The sequence below is a fragment of the Mixophyes fleayi genome, chromosome 9, assembly GCF_038048845.1.
Source record: "Mixophyes fleayi isolate aMixFle1 chromosome 9, aMixFle1.hap1, whole genome shotgun sequence".
In the NCBI taxonomy this organism is placed as follows: Eukaryota; Metazoa; Chordata; class Amphibia; order Anura; family Limnodynastidae; genus Mixophyes; species Mixophyes fleayi.
In genome coordinates this window covers 60,882,053-60,908,694 of record NC_134410.1, presented here as the reverse complement: position 1 = coordinate 60,908,694, position 26,642 = coordinate 60,882,053, and the positions used below count along the sequence as shown (strand labels likewise).

At 41.5% G+C, this 26,642-nt stretch overlaps 1 pseudogene; it reads right to left on the bottom strand.

Annotated features, from left to right (window-relative positions):
• The window catches only part of LOC142101608 (uncharacterized), a 32,465-nt pseudogene extending 6,548 nt beyond the window's left edge, over window positions 1-25,917 (bottom strand).
• Window positions 25,918-26,642: the final 725 nt, after the last annotated feature.

Below are 26,642 nucleotides of genomic sequence, written 5' to 3'. Positions count from 1 at the left end.
CACTAGTTGGGGGACACTGCTCACCTTGGGGTATAGAGGGCGCTGTGGGAGTAATGTAACAAAAAACACTTGTCTAGCCTGCTCCCCTCCATGTCCCCTCCACAGAAAGAGCTCAGTTTTTTTCTTAGTGCCTACAGAGTAGGGCACTTTGAGACGCTTTAGTGCTGCCCCACCTGATTTATGTAGGGCTCCCTGGCAAAAGGGTCACCTGGCCCTTCGGTAGTGTCCAGGACCCAGCCGCTTCCAGGGAGGCAATGCGGGCCATCCCGGGAGCCGCGGTCGCCCGTGACTGCTGTGGAGGTGGACCTGCTTGCGGTCCTGTTTCCCAGCCTGTCTGTCGGCATTTGGAGGAGAAGTTGCGGTGCAAACCAGTAGTGAGGCATATTATGCTGGTGGGGAGCTGTCGCTGGAGCGCAGTCCTCACAAGGGTCTGATGTGTGTTTTTTACTGCAATTACAAATGTATGTTTTTTGCTGATTTTGTGCAGGCCAGCAGAGTTAAGTGGGTGTGGTTAGGTAATAATTAACTCACCTGTTTTTTCCAGGCCTCTTATCAGCCATTTCCCACTCTGCCTTCAGGACACTCAGACACAGACACAACCCTTTGCTGTTTCTTATATCTCTTTCAGTGTTTGTGTTTTCTATCTGCTGTACATCCTGTGGGGGTACATTACAGAACACTTCTGGTTGGAGTCTTAGCTGAAGCACTGTATTATTGTGTATTTCTATAGTGTTACAGTGTGCCATATACTGTACAGTTAATTCTTTGTTATAAGATAGTTCTACAGTGTGTCTCTCATTTATCTTTCTGTTTTGCAATATGTCAGAAAGAGGGACCGGGGCCAAATCCAAGGCTGTCTCTGTAATGTACTACACCTGTACTAGGTGTGAGTCCAAATTGCCTGGTGGACGGTCAGACCAGGGGGGCCTGTGCCCCACGGTATGTGAGGCAGAGGACCTGGGCGGGCACTTACTTGTCTGCGGATGCTGCGGACATTGTGGAACCAGCATGGGATAAGGAGATGGCACGGTCTATTGCCAAATTAAGGAGAGGCAACCCATGCCTGGGGATGGTAGGTGCTGATACCTTTTCCTCTTCTCCGAGTACACAGTCCTCAGAATGACATTCCTTCGCAACAGACGTCTCAGTTGCTGCAGGGTGGTCCAGGGGTCTCCCAGGAGCCTGTTTGGATGAGTAGTTTGGAAGGGTCTATGCAGGGGTTGACCAGTGTGTCTAATTCCCTTCAAAAATTGTTCCATTTGAGTATGGCAGGTGAACGGCGTAAACGCTTGGATCTGCCTATTGCCCAGGAGTTAGTAGATTTGGACACAGATCCATCTGAATTGGGAGATGGTGATGTTCTAGAGGATTCTGACTATCATCATCATTTATATATACAGCGCCACTGATTCCGCAGCGCTGTACAGAGAACTCATTCACATCAGTCCATGCCGCATTGGAGCTTACAGTCTAAATTCCCTAATATAGACACACACTCACACGGAGAGAGAGAGACTAGGGTCAGTTTTGATAGCAGCCAATTAACCTACTAGTATGTTTTTGGCGTGTGGGAGGAAACCGGAGCACCCGGAGGAAACCCCCGCAAACACAGGGAGAACATACAAACTCCACACAGATAAGGCCATGGTCGGAAATCGAACTCATGACCCTAGTGCTGTAAGGCAGAAGTGCTAACCACTAGGCCAGAGTGCTGACTATGAGGATTTGCCCACAGATGGAGGAGGATATGTCCAATAGACAGGGCATTGAGGACCTTATCCTGGCAGTGCGACAGGTTCTTAACATATTGGATGGGAAACAATCTGTATCACAGGCCTCCATGTTTAAAAGGGCAAAGAAAAGAACGGTTTTCTTGACTCTTTCTGCACAACTGTTGGAAATTTGGGACGAGGCCACACTTAAGCCTGAAAATAAATTTCAGATTTCCAGACAATACAAACTTTTCTACCCTTTTCCAGATTCGGAGGTAGGATCATGGGAAACTCATCCCAGTATCAATGCTCCTATTGAACACTTGGCGAAGTCTACTGGTCGCTTATAGACAGTACTGACAAAAAGTGTGAAGCAATTTTGAAATTGATTTATTTAGCATCTGGGGTGTCCCTGCGCCCGGCTTGGGTTGTTAAAGCTGTTGAAAAATGGGCCACTACCCTTCATGCAGGAATTGAGTCTGGCATGGCTAGAACTGAGTTGGCTCCTCTGGCAGAGCATATTAAAAATGCTGCTGGGTTTTTAGTAAATGCGGTTCTGGATGCAGGTCAGGGGTTGTCAAAAACCTCTTCCTTAGCAGTGGCAGCTAGGCACACATGGTGATTAAGATCTTGGGAGGCGTATGCTGATTCCAAGAAAGCTTTGTAATCTGTCCCACATGACGGAGCAGCTTTGTTTGGTTCTCTTTTAAACAAATTCATCGCTCAGGCCACAGGGGGGGAAGAGCGCTCTTCTTCCGGTAGCTGCGCCAAAAGCAAAAGGGAGGCGTTTTCACTCCTTTTGGTTTGTTGGTCGCTCAGAGGTGGTTCTTCCAGAAGCCAAGCCCCGGTTACAAGGGGAAGGGGGCAAAGAGGCAGACAGGCCTGGACAGTATGTCCCCCTGCCCATAAGCCAGCAGACAAACAAGCAGCATGACTTCTTGCATCCTCCACAGGGGGCTCCGATGGTGGGAGCGTGCCTCTTTCAGGTGCAGTGGCTAAGGTCCACAACAGACGCCTGGGTGAAAGGTATAGTGTCCAGGGGATACATCTTGGGCCTAGTGGGAGCACCTGCACAGCCTTTCATGACTACAGCTTTTCCCAGGGAATCAGAGAAAAGACAGGCTTTGCAGGGGGCAGTAAAGTCACGGAAGATATTTTCTCTCTAAATCGCATCTCAGTACTTCCGTGTATGAAGCTACTGGGTCGCATAGTTTCCTCGTTCGAGGCTCTGCAGTTTGCTTGTTTGCATTCGCACAAGTTTCAACAGGAGATTCTGGCAAAGTGGTCAAGGTCGGATCACCGCTTAGAAAGGCAGTTCTTTCAGTTGTCGCAGACAACATACCTGTCTCTTCTCTGGTGGCTGAGGAGGGACATCCTAACACAGGGGCGTCCTTTCTCGGTGTGGGACTGGACCATGGTAATGACGGATGCCAGCTTGTTGGGGTGGGGTGCAGTCACTCCACCTCTGATTGCAAGGGACCTGGACGCCGGAGGAAGCACGGTTACCCATAAATGTTCTGGAACTACAGGCAGTATTCAATGCTCTATTTCACACACAGTCCTTCCTGGCACCTCGCCTGATCCGAATACAGTTGGACAATGCCACGGCGGTAGCTTACATAAATCATCAAGGAGGAACAAGGAGTCCTCTTGCCATGAAGGAAGTGTCAAAGCTCATGAAATTGGCGGAATAACAGGTTACTGCAATTTCAGCGGTGTTCAATCCGGGAGTGGACAACTGGCAGGCAGACTACTTAAGTCGGCATGCACTTCACCCAGGCGAATGGTCGCTCCATCCACAGGTGTTTTCTCAAATAGTCCTCCGGTGGGGTCAGCAAGAAATAGACATGATGGCCTCGCGGCAAAACCGCAAGGTAGAAAGGTATTGTGCCAGGTCAAGAGACCCTCAGGCGTTCTTAGTGGATGCTATGATGGTACACTGGAACTTCAAGTTGGTGTACCTTTAGCCTCCACTTCCAATGCTGCCACGGATATTGCAGGAAGTGAAAGGCGAAAGGGTTCCAGTGATTCTACTGGCACCAGATTGGCCGAGAAGCGCGTAGTACTCAGATATTCTAGACATATCGGTGGATCGACCTTGGCGTCTGCCTCTCAGGAAGGATCTTTTCAGTCAAGGTCCATTCTTTCATCGGGACCTAGATCGACTGGCTTTGTCGGATTGGAGGTTGAATCCTTGATTCTGAAAAAGGGTTTTTAAAGAGTGTGGTTAAAACCATGATCCAGGCGAGAAAACAGTCATCAACATTTATCCCCGCATTTGGAAAGCATATATATGTTGGTGTGAGAAGATCAAAGTGCTACCATTTCTTTTTATTTAGCCAGGGTGTTGGCTTTTCTGTAAGATGGTCTGGACAACGGATTGAAGTTGTTGTCCCTTAAGGTGCAGATAGCGGCGTTGTCGGTGTATTTTCAGAAAAGTATTGCTCTGTTACCGGAGGTGCAGACTCTTCTACAGGGTGTACTTCATGTACAATCGACTTTTGTTCCACCAGTGGCTCCGTGGTACCTAAACTTGGTCCTTTCGGCAGTTAAAAAGTCGCCCTTTAAACCTTTGAAGTCTGTTTCTTTTAAACTTCTCTCGTGAAAAGTGACCTTTTTGCTGCCCATTGCTTTGGCCAGATGGGTTTCGGAGTTGACAGCCCTGTCGTGTCAGGCTCCTGTTCTGATTTTCCATGATGATCGTGCGGTGCTTAGAACTAAGCCTTTGTTTTAACCAAAGTTGGTCTCGAGGTTTCATATAAATCAGGATATTGTTCTGCCGGTTCTTCCTCAGGATTCGCTGGCGCCTGGTCAGGATTCTTCTAGTCCTGTATGACGATCGTTAACGTGGATGGCCGACAACAAAGCAGACGGTGGCTAGAAGAATCACCGCTACTATCCGGCAGGCGTACATTTCAGAGGTCTCTCAGGTTACTTAAGGTCTTACAGCTCATTCCACGAGGTCGGTTAGCGTCTCTTGAGTGGCATGGCATGGGGCCTCGGCTGAGCAGTTGTGTAGGGCAGCTACTTGGTCTTCTGTTCATACATTCACCAGGTTTTATTGTTTCCATGTCTTTGCTTCAAAAGACGCAAGTTTTGTACGTAAAGTTTTACGTGCCGCTCATTCTGAGCATTCCCACCCATAGGGGCAGCTTTGGAACGTCCCCAAGGTGAGCAGTGTTCCCAAACTAGTGTGAAAGAGAAAATAGGATTTTTGTACTTATCATAAAATCTCCCTCTCTGAACACGAGTTAGGGGACACTGCGCTCCCACCCTTTGTTCTGACAGTTCTGTTGGTTGTGTTTTCACCCTCTATTGTGGTTTGATTAGTAAATAAACTGAGCTCTTCCTGTGGAGGGGGCACAGAGGGGAGGGGAGCAGGCTAGACAGGTTTTTTTTAGTGTCATTACTCCCACAGAGCCCTCTATACCCCAAGGTGAGCAGTGTCCCCCCAGGATAAAACTATAATGGAATTCTATTGTAAAACAAAAACAGTGTAAGCAATACATGGGAATCGCATGGGCTTTATTTTATAGACTCATATCTGCCATATATTTTCAGTTTGCTATAATATAAAAATTCCCTCCATGTATTTATTTTTAATTGTAGGAGAAGCAGACATGAATGTATCAACATTAAGTGGGTGTAACTTCAGTTTTCAATGCAGTAAGCAACTAGACCGACTAACTGGGCAAGTGCAACCAGTAATAACCCAACGAGCTATAATATAATAAAGCCATCAATGGAAGAAAATTATTACTCACCGGAAGAGAAGTAACTGTGGCTAGGTGGTGGTCTACTGTTATAGGTAACAGGGGGTCTTTAAAAGAAATGCCACAACAACTTATTATTAAAAAACAAACAAAAACAAAAAAACACATTACAGTAAGAAATGAAGTTACAGACAAGAACTAAAACTTACCCATTGGGGGGTGGGATGTGTATAGTAGGTGGGGGTATAAGTGGCGGAGGGAGTAGTGCTAGAAATTCAACAAGCCAAAACAGTGAAAATGTACATTGATGCACAGACTCCAACAGTACTTATTGCTGAATATAACTGCAGGTAGGTAGATGAATATAAAAGCAAGGATTTTGGAATTATATGCAAACAACAAGTAGATACAAGCAAACATAACAGTATATCTAAATGAAATAAAAACAATAAGGAAACAATGAGGTACATAGTCAGTAGAGTAATACTGCAAAATAATGAAAAGCTAAAGATTGAATTTAATGTGCTAGAGGATCACACATATTTGTAATTATGCCAAGAATATATAACAAACATGTCAGAGATATAAATCTATTATAGCATAAACAAAGCTCCTAGCTGAGCGACAGCGAATCAGACTCATAAATATGTCAATGTGTATTAAACATGAGAATATTTATTAATCTTGATTGATTAAGCAAGGCTAAGTCTATACTGTGACATTTTCTCCATTTACTAAAATTTGTGCTATGTAGTAGCCTATTATCCGTGGGCTTATAGTCACCTGGAGGGGGCAAGGCTGGTGGGAGCTGGGTGCCCGGAGGGGGACGCTGGAAGAAAAGGGGAGGCGGAGGAAGTCTATTGAATGGTGGATGATTTGGGGCAATGGTTGGTGGAGGTAGAAGAGGTGGAGGAGGCTGTTGATGCTGCGTCATGGAACGGGGTTTGTATTCCTGATTTCCAACCACCTTTAGGAGGAAATAAACATTTAAAATTAAGATCATATCTACAGGATACTAGTTCAAAAATACAATGTACTAAAATAGGATATACCAGGAACATCCAGCTGCTTCGTATGTGCAAAACAAAAAATGTATTCTAGATTATATCTGGAATCACTCATCCATATATGGTCCATATGTACCTTGGATAATGACTTTAACTAGGACAGCAGATGCGGATTGTGACAGTAGCATTTACCATGTAGTGCTGTACAAAAATATTAACATTAATACAGCAACATACATCAACTTATACCTACAACCTTACAGCAAGGGTAACCAATAACAGATTCAATTGGCTGCAATGTTCCTCAGAGTGCATTTTCACTGCTACTGCGTTATTTCCAATGTGTGCGAGGTGTCTCGCGCCCGTTCCGGTGGCACCTCGTGTGGATTTTTTTTACAATTGACCTAAATATTGGTGAAATAAATTTGCAGTCAGTCTTGTTACCTCAATGGGAAGGTCATCTGACTCTGGAATGTCCCATCTCCTGCCTTCAACTCTGGTGATATTACAGATCTCTCCACCAATTTCATGAATGGCCCCACCCTGTTTCCTAAAAATAAACCACATAGAGTGTTCTTCATAGTACATATCACAATGAATAGCTATATTTACAAGAGAGTAAATGACTGGGAAATAGGTATGGTGGAAAAGAAATGCTGTCTAGGAAAACAAGTTGTTCTAACTAAGGCTGGGTACACACTGGAGCTTTTTTGTCCAATCATCGAGCAAAACAGCCGACATACGACCGTTCGTTCGGATGTTGGCTTAGGGTGTATAATTACATGATGGTCGAAAGCCGCTCCAAAGTGCCGTTTGTCGGTTCATTTGGTTGGTCGTACTGCTTAATAATCTCGATCCAATCACCTTACAATCATGTAATGTGTATAAGTTTGCAATCGATCCACGATTAACTGTCGAAAGTTCCTAAAGCTGCGACTCCTTTTGGGGATGTGTGTATGTAAATTGCTGATGCTTGTACGTCTCCCACGTAGTGCGGTGTCCGCACATCAGTGAATTGGTAATTAGCTGAACATACTGAACATTAATTGACATGCTCGGCCCATTATTTAAATTTCTTGGTGATCTCGCTACAAGGACCACACATATAGTTTCAGTGTGTACAAAAACCAAATCTTTTAACACGACAATATGACTGTTAAAAGTCACTGCCCTGACGGTCTTTCATTAAGTGTTTAAAACGTGTCTAGTGTGTATACATAAATTACCCGAGCGATCGGACCTTCAGTTGTTAGTAAAATCGTTGTAGATAACACGTTTGTCGGAAAATTCTACAGTGTGTACCTAGCCTAACTGCTGGTTAGTGTAGCTATTTACAGCAGAACACATGGATAGGCATGTTTGTGAGGAGTTCAGATCAAGAAGACTAGTAGGTATCAAACTGGGAGTGGAGAGAGAAAAAAAAAATTGCAGGTCTTTTATTGGTTGCAGAATGTTCCATTTTCCAGTTAAAAGTACAATTGTGACAGAAAAGAAATAAAAATATAAAAAAAAAATGAAAATAACTAAAAACTTTAAGTCTGACCAACTAATTTGTATTGAACACGTTTGAGTTCTATTATTATTATTTATATAAAGAAGTTATCTTTACCCATTTGGGGAGGTTTCTAGTATTCGTTTTCCTTCTACGCAAACCGGACTTTTAAACAAATCAGTATTTTGACAACCATTTTCTTCTACTTTCTCAGCATTACCCATTCTGCCTTGCTGCACCTGTGTGTGTAAAATACAAACTTTACTTTGTGAAACAAAAAAGATTTGCTTGACAAGGGACTACAAAATAAATACAAATAGCAACAGAAATTCTAAAATGTAAAATATGATTTATTTTATACATTTCAAAAAAATCCTTCAATGTTTAGGAGAACATACAAATTACATATATTAGTAACATACATTAAACAGACCCTGTGAGGGATTCTGCAAGACTCCTTTCAAACATTTGTTAACTTACCAAATAGCATCAATTTATTACCATTGTTTGGGATGGCAGGATTCATACTTAGAAAAGGGCAAGGTGAAGTCTACATTTGACTAGGAGTTGTGACACATACACCATGAGATCATATTACTAGTAACTTCACTTGGTTTGAAAATAAAACTGCAGGTTGCATGACACCTGTGGGGAAAAATTATCTGCAAAGTATCCAGAATGTTCCACAGGCCTATGATTGGTTGACTGAAGACTATAATGCACACAAGAAAAAAATGGGACTGTATCTATGCATGCCAGGGCTGGACTGACAATCTGGCATTTGCCAGAAGGGCATGTCCGGATCCCTGCGCTTCTGAGTCCCGCTACTTTTACTTTCGCGCGGGTGCTCGATGTGACGTCATGCGCAGCTGCGCAGGAGCCTTAGCAATCCACGGTCTGTTGAGAGCGCAGAGTGCTGAGGTGAGTTATCCACAGTGGTGTTCTCAAGGAGTCTCTATTCTTTTTTTTTGCATTCCTTTCGGGGATAGGGAAAATGGTGCAGGGGGGATAGTGACAGGTACTGCAGGGGGGGGGGAAAGAGAGTAAGTAAAAAAGGGGGAAGTAAGAGTGAGTGAAAATGTCTGCAGGGGGGAGGATTAAGAATCAACTGAGGAATACTGTATCCTAGGACCATTTGGATTCTTTCATGCTGATGGCTACAGAAAAAGACATTCTCATGAGTCTTGATGTGAAAGGCATAATCAACAGTTGCAGAAAAGAGTGAAGTCCTGTGAAGTCAACACATTCCTTAAAAGCTCACCATGCCCACATATTTTGCAGGGATGTTAGGGTTAGCTCTTCTATGGGGGGAAATCACAAGGTAAAAATAAGCTTAAGTGATATGTAAAGGATACAACATTTATATCACTCCTCGTCAACACTGGAGAGATCAGAAGCAATACACCGTTTTATAATTCAGTACAATGTTGTATCCTTTAGATATTGCTTAAGCTTATTCTTACCATGTGATTTCCAAATAGGTCTCTTTGGATTATTTTAATACTTGAAGGTAATTTAATTCTGTATTAAATATACCTAATAAAAGTTATCAAAGGTGACAGTAGTCATAAAGGATGTGGGAAGTCCAGGAGCAGAGCCTCTTGTACCTGGTGGAAGGAGTCATGTTGGAGGGGCTGCTGACTTATGGTTTGTTTAACTTGCAGTAAATATGTACTTTATTGCAGTTCTGTGCAATGTTTTACATGTTAATTATACTTGTTATTTAAAATACTTAAGTTATTTTTTGTTTGATGCTGTGGCTTACATATAGTATGTTATGATTCAATAAATGACAATGGCCATTATGTCTCAAAAAAAATTACTGTCTTATATGGTTCAGGGGGAAGTAGCATGGACACATTATACATTGTATTTTAACTATATATATTTTAAAACATTATGGTTTTGTGCATTTTCACAGTGCTCCAGGTGATTTGCACAATAAGAGAATTGATCAGGGTGGGCAGAAAAAGCGTGATACACAAGTTTGTGCTGATGCTTCATGTTGCACTGCACCAGCAACGTCACTTCAGCATGCAACAATATCGTGCATGGAGCCCACCTGGGCCTGTGTGTTTTAAATCCCAGAGCTGATTTTTAGTCCCAGTGCATGCACTATATACCTAGGAACCAATGTGAGTGCTAATTTTTTTGATTAAAGCTCATTCCTTGAAAGGATTTTAGGTGGTATTCTTGCATTTTTCCAAATTAACACAGAACATGAATGGCATATAATAGGATATTATTTGGTATACAGAGTTTTATGAATCATACACACATACAATAATCTCAGCCAAAAAGTGGAGTGGGGAGGTATAGCAGAATATATTAAGAGTGGTATCTCTTCCATTGGAAATGTGCCTATTTGTAGGATCAATTACTATAAAAACACTTAGTTGAACATAAGGACAGATATTATTCTGCTCCAAAAACTTTTGGTTCTATGGTTTCGGCAGCTGGTATGGTGTATTGGTTCCATGACTGATGTGAAATGGAATATTAAATATAGACACCAAAGGATGAGAGACCCCTAGTGCCCAAATTATCATGGCTGGCAGGACAAAGTGGGTCTTGTAATTCCACAACAGCTGGAGAGCAACAGGTTGCTGAAGCTTAGAAAGGAAGGTTCACATAATTCTATACATATATATTCACTCATAGCCGATTTTATGTGAAATTTACTGTACAGTTATTTTGTTCTCCTTGCTGTGTGGGTGATATATGTTGTCCAGTCCAAACTGAAGCCTCCTCTGCTTCTCACAATACACTTTCCACGTTGCTTCATTAAACCCATAATTGAAGTAATCAGAAAGGTCAGCACCTTAAAATAAACAAACAACCAAAAAAAACAATATAAATAGAGAACTGAATAAAAGCAAAACATCTATTTAGCTGTGCCAAGTACTGGTAGCCATGTAGTAGTTTAGTTAAATATCCACTCTACCTTAAAACTATCACCTGTGCCCAAACTGTATCCTGGAGGACTCAATAATAATTGCTTGGAGGACTGGAGCAGTCAGAAACATTAAAACAGCTAGAGACATTAGTTGTGCAAGTGAAGAGGGCAAGATTGAAAGTGTTGAGATCAGCCAATCAGATGCTGCCTGCATTCACACCCTCTCCTCTATAGTGTCATGAATGATCTTAGCTGCTCCAGTCCTTCCAAGCATTGAGAGATTTCCAGGTAAGTGAAGAGGAGTTGTCCTGAACTGTACAATCCATGTGACACAATGGTGGGTAACAGGTCGCCTCTGGGCCACTGCAGGGAAGTTACACAATTAGAGGATGAGAATGCAGAGCATCTTCCTCTGCTGGTTTCGGCTGTGCAGGTTAGTGTGGGGAGATCTGTGGGGCCCTGTGGGCAAAGTCTGAGGGGGCATGTAAGGTTTCTCATCACTGATCAAACAAATTAGAATTGGGAAATAGTGTGAAATATAAAAATACAGTATTGCCATGTACTTAACTTGAAACAACCCGCACTACCATATATTTTGTATTAATAGATAGTAGGAATAGTTTTCTTCAACATGCTTTTGTAGTTTAATGACATCATTAATAATTAACTTAGTTTAATACCTTTACTATGGTCTACATATTAAACATATTATTTTTAAAACTATAATGAATAGAAAATGGAGACATGTACAAAATTAAAAATAGGATTTGCAATTGCCAAATATACAATAGGTATAGTCAGAGAAGATCATGCAGACTAATGGGTATATTTCCTAAACCGCGGTTTTGAAAAAGTGGAGATGTTGCCTATAGCAACCAATGAGATTCTAGCTGTCAATTTGTAGAGTGTACTAAACAAATTATAACTAGAATCTGATTGGTTGCTATAGGCAACATCTCCACTTTTTAAATTTGCACTTTAGTAAATATACCCCTAAAACTAAACAGCTTGGTAGGAAATATTTTGAGTAGTAAGATAAATGTTATGAAACCTGTAGATTTCAACATAATATAGAATACTTTTTGCAGTAATAAACATTCATTATATACCTGGTTTTCTCCAAGGTTTTTCTTCAAAAGAATCCAGATCCACCTCTATGACAGGGAGTCCATTAATACATCCTGGAGCAGCAAAGTCTATCCCTCTGGGTGGCAATTTACCTACAAGAAATGTATTAATTTGTACAATTGTTGAATTCCTTATATAAAAATGTGCCAGTTCATTAAAAGTAAAGTTGTGGTTGGTTGAATGGGTATTTTTGCAAAACGGGTCAGTATCCCCCCCTGAAGACTTAATCTTATATTGAACGTCAATCAATTGCACGTCTAATATATTTACAAGATCAATACAACTTTCAAATTTATTCATATACTACTACTACTATATGCTTCCAGGAAGACATAAATATTTATAGCAGTTTGCGGCAGGCTGAACTCCCAGAAAAAGGGTATTCTCTCCCTTTAGTACTCCATAGGACAGCTGCATGAATACATTACATAAGATGTCCCCAAAAGTTACAATAGCCACACACATAAATTGGAAAGTATATAAATGTATCTTATTAATGCATATCACAGAAACAAGTGCAAAGTAATTAAGCATGGAATATAATAAAAAAACAGCATAAAACAGAAAATATAATTGAGCAAATTACAGTAGAAACCACATTTTACCAGCTGTCCCGTAGCCTCTACCTCCTTTTACATTTTGATTTCCTGCAGAACCCCTGAAAAGAAGAACAATTAAGGTTAATTTTTATTTATGACATGTAGTCATGTATTAAAAAAAAAAGAAAAAGAATAAAAAGCTTACTACTTATATACAGCATGCTAAGAAACTAGCTAAGCTACAGACTAAAATGGTAAAATAATCACAACTATGTTTATTTACTGCAAAACAAATTTACCAATTTTGGTTAAAATGAGACTGTCAATATAATGAATAACTAGGATATTGGTTAATATAGTCCAGTCGTCATTATCCATGTTTAATTTTGGTTTAAGTTTGGCTTCATCAGCCTCTGTTCTCTGATTATCGCTGTTACTGGGAAAAGAGCTAATTGAGAGCAAATCATTGGCATTTTAATTCCCAGGGTTATATAAACAAGGTCAGCATGTTGCTTAGTGGTTAGCACTAGGTAATGGAGCAACTTATTATATATTAGCAATCAGATGGGCAGTATTAAATACTGTTCCAGATGGGAAGAGATGTATTTGGTCTTAACCCCTTGAAATTACATTTTCTGCTAATTTCACTGGGTGTGTAAATGCATGACAAGCCATGTCCATATCATCATGAGGCATAGATAGTACATTATAGGACCATCAGACCTTTAATCCACATTAACACTGCTTTGATCTCAGCAACTCCAAACAAGGAAATATTGCGTTACCTGCCTAAGACCACTGAACCACAAAACAAAAAAATTAATTCAGGTAGGAATCAGGAAGGTGATAAACCTCTCCTATATTTATGACCACTCCCTCATAGAATCAGATACAGGTTAAAAAGCTGATGACATCACTGGCCCCTTTGTATGAATTCATACAATGCATTTTTGCAAAGCAAATTTCCATAGTTGTCATTCACTCTGTGTCTGATCCTCTAGAGAAGTAAGTCCCTGCCAACACTGCAACCTGTGGCAGGGTGGTCAGAGCATGATGAACATATTTAGTTAAACATACACATTTCAGTGATTTCATGTATATTATTTAGCTCACTAATACCAGACATTCATTTCCAATCAAAACATGGAACTATGATTACTGTGTGCAGAGCAAAGGGAAAACATAGGTTCGATTTCATCAAAGCTGATTTTACAGACAAAACAAAATCGACCTTTCCATGCAGAGAACAACATTTACATGGCACTGCTCACTGCACTGTTACATTCTAAATAGAATTGTTGATAAATTCCTTAGTTACACTGCTCTGTATGTTTTGTGAAAATATTTTTTTTTTCATTGAAGATTAGGAATAAAAATTCATATCTGAACAACTAAGTGCATCTCAATATGGTAATTTTACTTTGTACTGTGCGATATAATATCTTAGATACCCAATATCCCTTTTATTCAAAGCAATCAAAGAGAAATCGTACAAGCAGGTTGGAGCCCCTGTTCGGATGTCACCAATTGTAACCTTCACATCATCGCTATCTGTGTCGCTGTCAACTTCATCTTCACTGCAGCTCTGAGTGACCTATTAGAAAACATGGATAGCGCATTTCAGTAGATTAAGAGAATATAGTATGTAATGCATATATCCTTGGTCAGTATTCATTTTGACCCGTGGGCTAATGCTATAAAATTATTTACTGTAGAATCTGGTTGCAGTGCCTATACTGTTTACTAAGAAAATCAATGTAGTAGAGGCAAGAAGGGAAAATACATACTGTATACTAAAACGAATGCTGTCCAATCCAACCAACCAAAGTACTATATGGGCTCCCAGATCTCGTCAAAATCTGCTCAGATTTGATTGGGCACAGCAGTAAAATCTGTTGATCAGTGATTTGTATTTAACCCATTGTATGTGTAATCATTGTGATCTCTGTGTACAACAACAGAATCAGTGCAATTTGACCGCCACACTTATGGCCAAATTGCTAGTAGTCAGTTCTTACAATGGGCAGCAACATTCCCCAGCAAATAGGGACTGCAGCAGTTACACCCCCCACCCAGATGCAAGCACTCCCAGGTACCGGTGAATGAGCCCTGTGTCTATTCTACTACAACTTGGGACACCACATACAGTTGAGCTTTTGATGGCCAGGTAGCACCAATAGGAATAGTCAGCAACGACGGGTAAAAGGAACCCCAAGACAAAAACTAATACCCCAACAGGCTGGCAAAATAAGCCCAAAACCTATATTACGCTTTTCGTAACATGTAATTATTATACGCAAGACCCTTGAAACATTGTGTTCACGCCTGCTTCACACCAAACATACTCTGACCCTGTAACACATGACAGTGTGCAGCATACCCTTATTTCTATTGGATTATATAGGAACAACAATAGTATATGAAAATACTAGCTACACATATTAAAATATATATTTTGTTACAATAGCAATACATTAAGGGGGGAATTCAATTCCCCCCAAAATACCGCCGCATTATAGTTATTACGGTAATATTAACCCGGCTTCCAGGCATTAGAACTACCATAATAATGGTAGTTATGCACACTATTACAATAATAACGGTAATAGTTTTAGCATGGCGGTACTTCGGGGGGAATTGAATTCCCCCATGTGTCTACATTTGAAAAATACTACAGAGCAAAACGAAAACTCACATTGTCCCTTGAAAAAACATTTTTATTACTATAAAAAAAAAAAAAAGTTCAGCAACAGAAACAGGGCTTCTTCCTGACAACGTTTTTCTAGGTTTACTGCAAGGTTGAAATTTTTATGAAATAAGTAAACAAAACATTATAGGGTTCATTTAGAGGAACACACATGCACATTGGTGTATGTAGAAAAAGACACAGGCAAGAAGGTGTCTACATTTATCTGTATGTAGAGTCAGACAGCTTGCGACAGTACTCAGTGCAGACGTGGTCTTACCCTATTTGTGTAAAACCTAATAATATAATACAGATACACGACAGAATAATGTCTTATTAATGAGAGTGACTCACATTTACCATATTAAAAAAAATTAAATACGACACCTCCACATCAGTTGTTTATCCCTTTAAAAATGAAATTGGGAATGATTTTTCCTGTTACAATTGTAATGGAAATGTCAATTAAGTCATGCAAATAAACATTATATAATACAGCTATGATGCTAATGTTTTCAGTGTTATCACCTGGAGAGGTCAATCTGCAACCAGCAAATCAGAAGCGGCTGCACAGTACTGCTGATAGTCCTCATAATTGTGTATATTTTCACCCACACCTGCAGAACATATGCCTCCTGAATGGCCTGCGTTTGTGACAACGCCAAATTGTGCCGCAAAATACACTCTTACTATACTCTGCCTACAATTGCTCGCTCCATCCCTGCCCCGTTTAGCCTCTTCCAGCTTAAGGAGACATCAGTGGCAGATATGCAAACATCTGGATATAGGTGTGTGAAGTTGTGGTGTGCATGCACAGTATGAAAATGCGTACTGTAGGCAAAAATACAAACAAAACAACATCTCCACACTTCCTGATACTTAATCAGCTCTAGCTGCGTTGTTTGGATATGCATTAACTCTTAAGACTATATCTTTTGTATCTAAGGATTATACTCTCTAGTGTATGGGTTGGCAACCTTTTCCTATCAGTGTGCTGGCTAAAATCTAGAGATACTAACATTCATATGCTTGTGGGGACATTGACCTGTTTACACACTAACACTGTGGGGACCTGAGTCACAGCGGGGACAAAAATGGAGATCCCCACAAAGTTTCTCAAGGTTAATCAATGCAGGGGACCTGCCGATATGCTCAGCATAAAAATCTGGCATGTCCCCGCGAGTCACATTTGTCAGAACAAAAGTGTGCTTGTGTCCAATGTGGAGGGGAGAAAGTGTGTGTGCATCCCACCACTAGAGGCCATTGTACCGTCCAAATGTATAGCAGGAGCAGGAAGAGGAAATGACTGCAACCTGCCGGTGCTTTACACACCAAGCGGGTAAAGACACAGTCAAATCTGTCTGCTGCTGAAGGTAAAGCGGGGACAGTGAAGCATCACAGAGCCCACCAGCTATAGTTGGAGAACTATAGCCCACAGAGCAGTGGAGATGACTATGCCCCTGACACTTCGGAGGAGAGCTGCTTAGACACCAGCGGTGATGCCCCGTTGCCCACCAGCACAGCAGAGTGCAGGTACCCAGAGATGAGTTCTATGTACGACCATTCTCCACCTTCTGCTAGCCAGATTTTAAACACAGAGTTGGAGAGACGACGCGGTGTCTGTCCACACACTATCGAGAAACAATGATGGCTCCAGGGCGTATAACAAAAAGCAGTACTACCTGTACTGCGAGAAGCCCTGTTAAACATTGCCTGGCACATGGAGCATGTTCACCGCAATGAGAATGAAGTAGCCTGGGCCCTGAAATTCCCCAAGCACTCGAAAGAAAGGTGCATGCAAAATTGCACATCTTCGCAATAGGGGCAACTTTGCACACAACGCTGAGGCAATGAGGGCAGGCCATGGCGTTCTGGTCCCGTGCAAACTTCCAGACAAAGTGATGGATGCTAAAGGCTTCCTGCACTGTGTAGCCTGCCAGGGGGCTTGTTTGCAAGGAAATACCTGGCGACACATGAAGAGATGTAAGCTAAACCGAAGGGGCAACAATCTCACACCTGGCAAGAACAGAGTCCAGTCACTATGCGCCTTTGCTCAGCCTGTTCCACCTGACATCAGTGGTAGTTTTCAAAAATAGTTAAAAAATGACTGATGCATCATGCAGATAGGACAACATCTGTTTAACCGGGTCGGATCAGATGTTGGCAGGCACGAGTACATCTGTCAGAAGCTTAGAGAAATGGGCAGGCTACTGCTACAGGCCAGTAGAGCTACCCCTTTGGAGAGGATGGAAGACTTTACCACCCCATCGAACTTTCTGCACGTAGTAGATGCTGTGAAGCTGGTATCTGGCAATGACGAGGAGACAGGTACATTTAAGATGCCCTCGCTGGCACTCAAGGTCAGGCACGGCCTGCAAAAGATAGCGAGCATTGTGGAGTCTCAAGCCATGATGGAGGGCTGCACTGCTGCGGTTGAAAAGACATGAAATTTTAGGAAGCTACATGAGACGAGATGGAACAAGTTGATCTCATCGGCTGCCTTGAAAACTCTTAAGGAGTCCAAGTGGAACATGCCTCTTACCTTTCACGGAAGATATGAAAAAGATGCACTTGTACCACGATGAGAAGCAGCAAGCCTACCGAAATGTGCTATCCACCAAGCCTACGGTTAACCACTGGGCACTACTTGCAAAAGTCACCCTGGCACTGGTGATCTTGTTCAATCGAAGAAGGGTAGGGGAAGTTACAAAAGTGTTGCCGACTATCTTCTCCTCAAGAGATACTTCGGATCTCCACGAACATGTGTCCCTAGCACTTTCCGAGGTTGAGAGAAAGCTCTACCGACACTTCACTCGCATTGAAATCTGAGAAAAACGAGGGCGAAAAGTCCCCATCCTTCTGACAAGCCATACAAGTTTCAATGGAACTTCTCGCAGACAAGTGTGACGAATGTGGAGTGGATAGCCAAAATGACTACATGTTTGCCAGAGCAGCTGCCTTGTCACACTGCAGAGGCTCTGATTGCATATTACTGTTTGTCCAAGAGTGTGGGGCCAAGCATCCCCCACACGCTGTCTTCCACGAAGCTTCAAAAGCACATTGCCACTCTCTCGAAGGTCCTCAACCTAAACGACACAGAACTGGATCAGTTGGCAGGCTTCCTTGGGCATGACATCAGGGTGCACCAGCAGTATTACCGCCTCCCAGAAGGTACCCTCCAACTCCCCAAGATCAGCAAACTGTTAATGGCTCTCGAGAGTGGCAGACTGGCCAAATTCAAAGGCAAGAATTTGGACGAGATGCACATTGATCCGGACGGTAAGTGGAAAATCTGGTGTTTGATGTATGCTTTTGACTGTTACCTCGGTCATTTACATATCTATTTCTTTTCAGAACCAGTCCAGCTACAGAGCGACATGTCAGATGAAGAGCAATCCCCCGTGACATAGGGACAAGTGGCCAAGTGTTTAGTCGACACTTCCATGTCAGAAGAGAGGCGGTGTATGGACGTGGCAACAAGGGACCAGTGCCCAGCCATGGCTTCCACAGGTAGGTGTAGCACACAGTTTTGCTAGGCAGAAGAACTTTGCCTTCTCTGTATTTTGCAGAGCCATAATGGACCACTCTACTTCCTTTCAGGTTGCAAAGAAGTGCGGAGAAAATCCTGGGACGGAGAGGACGTCTAGGCTGTGGAGAAACACCTGATGAAGTTTATAAAGACATGCCGGGTGCCCGGAAAGCGAGACTGTGTTGCGTGCCTCGTGGTCGAACCATCCATACTGAAAGATCGGAACTGGTTGGGGGTGAAATTCTACATAAAGAACCACATAACAGCTTTAAAGAGGGATCAAACTTGTTGAAATGATGCGCAGTGGTTGAACAGGGTTGTAGCCTGCATGACTAAGTGTCGGTGTAAGCGGGCATGGGGATGTCCTCAGATAACCAGGATACACAAAACTTTCACTACCATTGTTATGAATTAAATTATAAATGCGAGAATGTGGATGGTCTCAGACAGTCAAACTACATGACACTTTCCCCATCTTGCAGTCCGTGTCAGTACTTTATGCAAAGTCAAAGTGTAAATCGCATGATGGTAACTTTAGTGACAAACCGTCCTACACATACCCCTATGATTGTTCTGTTCACAGGGCATTAGGAAAGGGGTGTCCCTATACGCCATGTTCCAGACAGGCGTCCTCACGAAGCAATAAAAACAAGTGTGTGTATGTGTGTGTTAATATCATAATAGTAATATGATCTACAAATAAACATAGTATGCCACATACAGTACATGTGCCCCCAGTACATAGTATGCCGCTCATGTGCCCCCAGTACATAGTATGCCACTTACATGTGCCCCCAGTACATAGTATGCCGCTTACATGTGCCCCCAGTACAGAGTATGCCGCTTACATGTGCCCCCAGTACATAGTATGCCGCTTACATGTGCCTCCAGTTCATAGTGTGCCTCATACTTACCTTTGGAGTCAGCACACACATCTTTCGTTCGAATGCGAATCCAGGGAGTTACTTCATTAAACCAGCTAATGATGGCCAAAACTCCTTTTCGGCGATCTTTCGCTGCTTTAGTGAAGCAGCTGTGGAGCTCTGTGTGCCAGACAACAGTGGTCCGCGTGCCATGTCTGGCCCGCATGCCGGGTGTTGCCGACCCCTGCTCTAATGAATACTACAACAACTGTATATTTTTATACATATATGCATTTTTATATTATAATACTGTGGATCGGGTAGGATTTTTATGGTTATAGATGAGGTTTCCAGGTATATAATTGATTTTTTTAGATGTTCTATGGTTTTTAATTTTCTGATGTTATGATTCTATGCGACTAATTTTTACTTATATTTGTGCAACAAGAATTTTAGTGTTTATTCTGCCATATTTGATAGAAGCATTATATTATTATTTATTTCACTTTTAGATTTATAGATTTTTGGTGCCCCTAACTGTTTATTAAATCTCTACTTTTCAAATCCGTCAGAAACTCACAGCTTGATACATTTACCCCTTGGAGTAATTAGTGTTTGTATGTTCAATCATCTTGAATAGATTGCAAGCTTGTGAGCAGGGCCTTCTCACCTCTTTGTATTACCCAGTATTGTTCATTACTGTGTTTGTCCCCAATTGTAAAGCACTATGGAATTTGCTAGTGCTATAAAAATAAATTTTGATGATGGTGAAGTGTCTGCGTTGTATTTTTTAGGAATGAAGATCACCGGATCCTAAATGGTGGCCCTCCTGTTCTCCCCCCGGCTTATGAGAGGGCCAAGGTGCAATGGCAAAAATGAAGAGGATTATATTTACAGTTTCCCTTTCCTCAAAATACTCTGTAGCTGACATTACAATGGGTGAGTCCCTTCGGGCTTCCAGAAAATAAAAAAGCAGACTCCATGACTATATACATATCTGGATTTATTTTGGCCTAAAGCTAGGTACACACTACAGAATTTTCCACCAACTTTTTATGCCGATCGATTTAACATGCGATCGATGTTCCGACCGCTCGGTCCATGGACTGCATATACAGTAGCCTTGTTTAGGACGATAAAGGGAAGAGCGGACGTCCCTTTAGCGACTTTTTACAGCCATGTTGTCGTGAGCAATGACTGTAATTTCATACTCACTGTTGTGGATCGGTCGGAAGTTTATACACACTACACAACGGAAACGAGATTGGAGCGAAAATATTAAACGGTACGACCAACCAAATGAGGCGACAATCGTCCATTTGGGCAGACTTTCGACAATCGTGTCACTGCACATACTGACCCGACTTTTGAACGAGCGGTCGTATGTCGGCTGATTTAGCCGATTATTGGATGAAAACTGTGTAGTGTGTACCTAGCCTTACTCTCGAACAGTCCCCCCCCCCCCCCCCCCACACACACACACACACACTCGCACCAACGAACATTGTTAGGATTACCTGCAGTGACCCATCCTTCTGCTCCAGGCTCCCACTAGAGATATCCTGTAATGTATCAGATGATCTGGTATGCCTAAGAGTTTGACAGTGCAGAAAAATAAAAATAAAACAGCGGATAAGGTTTACTGCAATATAAAATACAGAAATATTGTATATCACTAAGGAGGCCTGTAGCCACACAGATCACAGAACTCAAAGGTGACTTCAAATAATCTAGACAGTACGACCTGTATGTCTTATAGTACTAAAATTGTATCAATAAAATAACAAGTTCATGTAATATATAAACACAAATACATATATTATCTATATACACACATAGACACAGGAGAGAACTTACCCAGGAGTCGATCCATTCTCCTCGTCATGAGTGAGAGTGGGAGAACCTGAAAATAATATATAATACATTGCTTACATTCACATATGACCCAGACACCACTGTTTTTACAAAATACGACCTATCTTGATGGACAGCATATGTATTGTATTTTTAAAAGCTCTTCTATTTACAAGTAACTAAATACTCTCTTTACAGTTGTTGTTAAATACATACATAGTTTGCTGTGGGATTTTACTAGTATAAACGCTTATTATACATTCTAAAATTTATAAGTAAAAAACACAAATATTAAACGTGGAGTTATCTTTTAAGTGCAGTTAATTATGTATTGAATTTGCACAACTAATGAAGCCCATTTTCAAAGCCAGAATATATGTGGTGTTTATACTGTCAAGTACAATGCCTAATAGGGGGACAGGGATTAATTATTTTCTAAAACAACTTTTTCTAAAGGGAATTTGTGTTTATTAGGCTGCACAAAGGGAGTTGTGGTGACATTATGCCTAGAATATTATTTGGCTCTAATGACTGATGAAAGGGAAAGTTACCCCCTTTGCAAATTGTGCTTTAAATAGAACCAACATCTATCCATATCTCCATACAAACATGTGATGCAAAAGTAAATTAAAAATGATTATACATCGAGGACTTCTAACAACAAACAATATATTTATCCCCGACCCAAAAATAAATACAAAACAAATACTATGCCCATTAATCTATAATATTGCTTTCTAAAAATTGTGCAAAAGGAGATACAATTATTTTCCACTTCCTGTCCAGGTGTTTCATGAGAAAAAAAGCTAAATATAGAATGGTGGGCTTCACTAATAAATATTTTTTATTTTAGTCCCTCAACGCTAAGGCTGGGTACACACTTCAATATATTCAGCCGATTACTGGGCCAATAAAAAAATAAACATACGTTCGGTCCAATATCGCATTATTGTGTACGGTGCAACATGGACAATTATCATTCAAAAGCACATCGTATTGTTTATGTTTAAGATTACCCTTTTGTATTCGTTGTCTATAGTATGTTTTGTGTGTGTTTTTGTTTTACCAGTAACTCCTTAAATGAACAGTGTCCCTTGGGGAATAATGTAACTAGAGAACACTATAGTGGAAGACAAATATAGTATGGCCAATAAATCTACCAACAGGGGAATCATGTGTCACAAAGCGCAGAGATGTATCTTGCTTCAGACAGCACAACTTTAATAAATGGATGGAGGCCCCTGGGTGATCTTCTTTGCAGTCAGGCAGACTCTTCCAGGCTCCTCTTACATTTGCAGCATCGCAACAACATTGGTAAATGTCAGCAGGGCTTAAAGGTGCAGAGAGCCTTGCACCACTAGACTTTGTGGTGGAATGCACAAAGTCTAGTGTAGTGTCTAGTCCGTGTATGAACCCCATCAGCCCAGGGTCGGTGGTGGGGCCCTCAAGTAGCTGGGCCCAACGGGGATTTCCCATGTACCCCGGGCAGACAGTCTAACTCTCAATCCCCACATGCCGGCCAGTCTTACGTCCCTTTGCCCCACAGGTAACATGATGTAAGACTAGCCACAAATAACCTAATTAGTGGAATGGAAGGAACTCAGTAAATTTACTAGAAGCACTGGGGGAGATCATGTTGGGCACAAATAATGTACTTCAGGGAAGCTAGTGCTCTTAGAAGGACAAATATGGTTTGATGGCAAGTAAAGGGCAGATAATAAAATGATGGGTCTTAGCTATGAGACAAGAACCTTGTAAAAAAAAAAAAAAAAAAATCAAAGCTCCAGACAGTTTTTTGTATCTTTATAAAGACATTTAAATTAGCATATATAGTACTTTATCTTTATTTCCTATACTTCAAAAAAAAAAAAAAGGACCATCATAGATGTTATTATCTAATATATATAAGCCTAGCGGCGTGTGTTAGTGTGTGTGTGTGTGTGTGTGTGTGTGTGTGGAAAAAACTATTTTCTCAGAAAGGGCTCATCCAATTGACCTGAAATTTGGTATACTGACATTATTTGACAAAAAAATTATAATAGTGAAGTCAGTTAACTTCCATCATCCCCCCTTCCCCCCGTGGGAGGGGTAGTAAAGGCTAAATTTACGAGTTGAGGGCTCAAACTCTTGACTCCTTCCGGAATGCCAAGGCACAGATTAAGATTGAAAGTTGGAAGCATTATTATGCTATTGAGAAATCTGAATGTTAAGAGAGGACTGTGCAATGGCACTCGATTAGTAATGACAGCACTGAAAACGAATGTGATACAAGCAGAAGTTTTGACTGGCCCTGATGAAGGAGAGAAGGTGATGATACCTCGGATTGACTTATGTCCATCCGAAACAGGACTGCTGTTTAAGCTAAGACGGCGGCAGTTCCCTTTGAAGGCGGCATTTGCTATGACCATTAACAAGTCACAGGGTCAAACACTTGACCGTGTGGGTATTTATTTACCAGAGCCTGTCTTTGGTCATGGACAATTGTATGTCGCATTTTCACGAGTACGGAGTAGCAGTGATGTAAAAGTGCAGGTTATGAATACTGCCCTTCAAGGAAGACTGATTGAGCACAGCGATAAGGTGTTTAGCAGAAACCTTGTATATCGAGAGGTTTTAGAACAGTAAGACGATGGAGATTAGGGATGTGGCGATGAAGATGAAGGATGAGGTGATGGACAAAAATGATGAGGTGGTGACATGTGGACAAAACCACGTTAAAAAAGGGCGCTTACGTCGGGAAGTAACGCTCTTCCCCTGAGGAGGCCTGGCCTAGCCCCAAATGCATGACAAGAACCTTTTTAACACCTTAAGTAGCTTGATTTGACTAGAATGCATGAGTATCATAAACGGGTTAACTTGTATTTTATACCTTGAGAGAATAACTTTTGAAATTCATCACTTTTTTATTTAAAGGTGTTAACAACTTCTCTATATTACGTTTGTAGCAACTTAATTTATACAATTATTCACAACTATTAACTAATTTAAATCACTATTTTGTATTACTAATGAAATTAACTCATTCCCACTGTGGGACTATATATGGAGGCCATTTATACTGAGAACATATTCCCTGATGTAGCAAACTGCGGATACCGTCCCAGTTTAAGTTTACATCCGACATCACGGTCAAATTGAGAGCAGCTTGTGGAGCCCAAGGAGTTATCTACTTCACAGGCTGTTATCTGACTCAATGCTGTGAGCAAACCTGCTCGATGTATCTTTCCTTGCATTCTTAAGCATGGGAAATGGGGGGGGAAAAAACAAAGTTTCAGCCACAACCTGTACCAACAGATGGAAGAAGCAATGATGGAAGAAAAAAAAAAAAAACAGTGACATGGCCCCAGTAAGGTGATTAAATTGTGCTACCCATTATGGTCTCCCCCAGTGTTTGGTGACTTTACTTCTGACCTACTAGACAGGTTCCCTGTGGCCTGCATACACCATGAGAGAACCCTTTTATTGACCCCCACCTCTAGGCATTGAACCTTCCCCGTTTTTTGCCTTGTGTGGAGCAATGGCAGCATCTTCTCCTCTTGGGAGTGTGGGGCTGGGCTGTGACATCACAGCCTCTTCTCAAACCATAGCAGGTAAGAAGCAGCTGGTTGTTGTCCCTTAATGTCAGTAGCCAATGCATAGTGAGGGTACATAGTATTATAAAGGCACTGAATGAGTGACATTAAGTCACTCATTTAGTGTTTTAGGTGCCCCATAAACCCTGACCCTAGACAACTACCTAAGATCATTTAGTAATAGCCTGGCTCTACACTATTATGCACTGCCACCCCAGTACAGAGGGAACCTTTCCACTCCCTTACTTTCCCCTTCAGGCAGTATTTGTGATATCCCCATAATATTCTCTCCACTATATCATGATATATGTATATCTGCCTTTGTTGCTTTTATCCTTCAGCCTCCATGTTGGTTTTTGTGATCTTTTGCTATTATTTCATTACTCATGCTATTGGCGAAGAGGTGTGTCGCCACGACTAAGTGATACAGCTCTCCTTTTATATAGTTTACAAATATTGTACGGAAACTTTATATAAAACTACTATTATAGTGATCAAACTAGCTATCACTAAGTGCAGAGAAGCAGGGTTCCCATGTTCTGGACGCCGCTTCACAATATCTCACCCTGCTGGAGCGGTATAGTGCTTAGGGCAGTGTATCTATCACGCTGTGGACGGCTACCGAATGACACACCAATGTACTTACTAATCGCTGAAGCCCAGACAGCGGGACTGATGCTGTGATAGTGAGAACCGTGTGTGTACACCTGACACCGCCCCGCCCTGCTCTGTCCACACAGCTGCACCTACCTCCGTACAGCCAAAGCTCCTCCGCTAGTCCCTCGCTGGCCATGGGAGGCGCTGCGTCCTCGTATGGAATGATGACCCCAGATAGGATCGCGGGCCCCGGGGTGGCCGGTGGAGGTGACGGCTCCTGCATAGAAAGATTGGTAGGGTACTGGGAGGATGGAGGCAAGGGAGCTGTGCACCAGGTGCAGCCATCTCCAGGGGACCTTCTACCTGTCTCATCCAGCCAGTCCTAGTGCCGCTGGTTACACCGTTTCCTGTACACAAAACTATGGTTAGAAGTATACCTGACTCAGGAGGAAACACTCTCTTCGCTGCCTTGGAGTTAATAGTTTTAAATTTCCTGTTTATAGAAAGTTTCAGATACCATAAATCTAAATAGGAACAAATTATAAACACTTCGGTAAACATTCTGCTTTAAATGCTGTATAGAAAGCTATTTACTATATACCCGATAATAAAATAATCATGTATGTTTATTTGTATAGTATTTTCTTGTACACACATCTCACAAGCAGGGCACTCATCATCCTATTTATGTCTTCTGTTTCTGTGTATGATTTGTATGTTTTGTTTTTGTACCCACTGCAATTCTAAAGCATTTTGTAGGATCTTACAAGTAACATTAATCCCTTCAAGACCAGATGTGGTTTATACTTTTATAACCAGCCACATTTTCACGATTTTGCTTTGCATTTCTTTCTGTTTGCTCACTTATTCTACCCAAGCAAATTTTTATATTATTTGTTCAATAAATGTAATGATCTCTTTGTAACACATTCAAATAACATTATAATCTACGTTTATTAGCTGTAGAAAACCAGATGTGAATCACAATGAATATATTTAGATTTTTTTTTTAAGTATGGGAAAACTGGATATATGTATATGTATACTTTGGGTT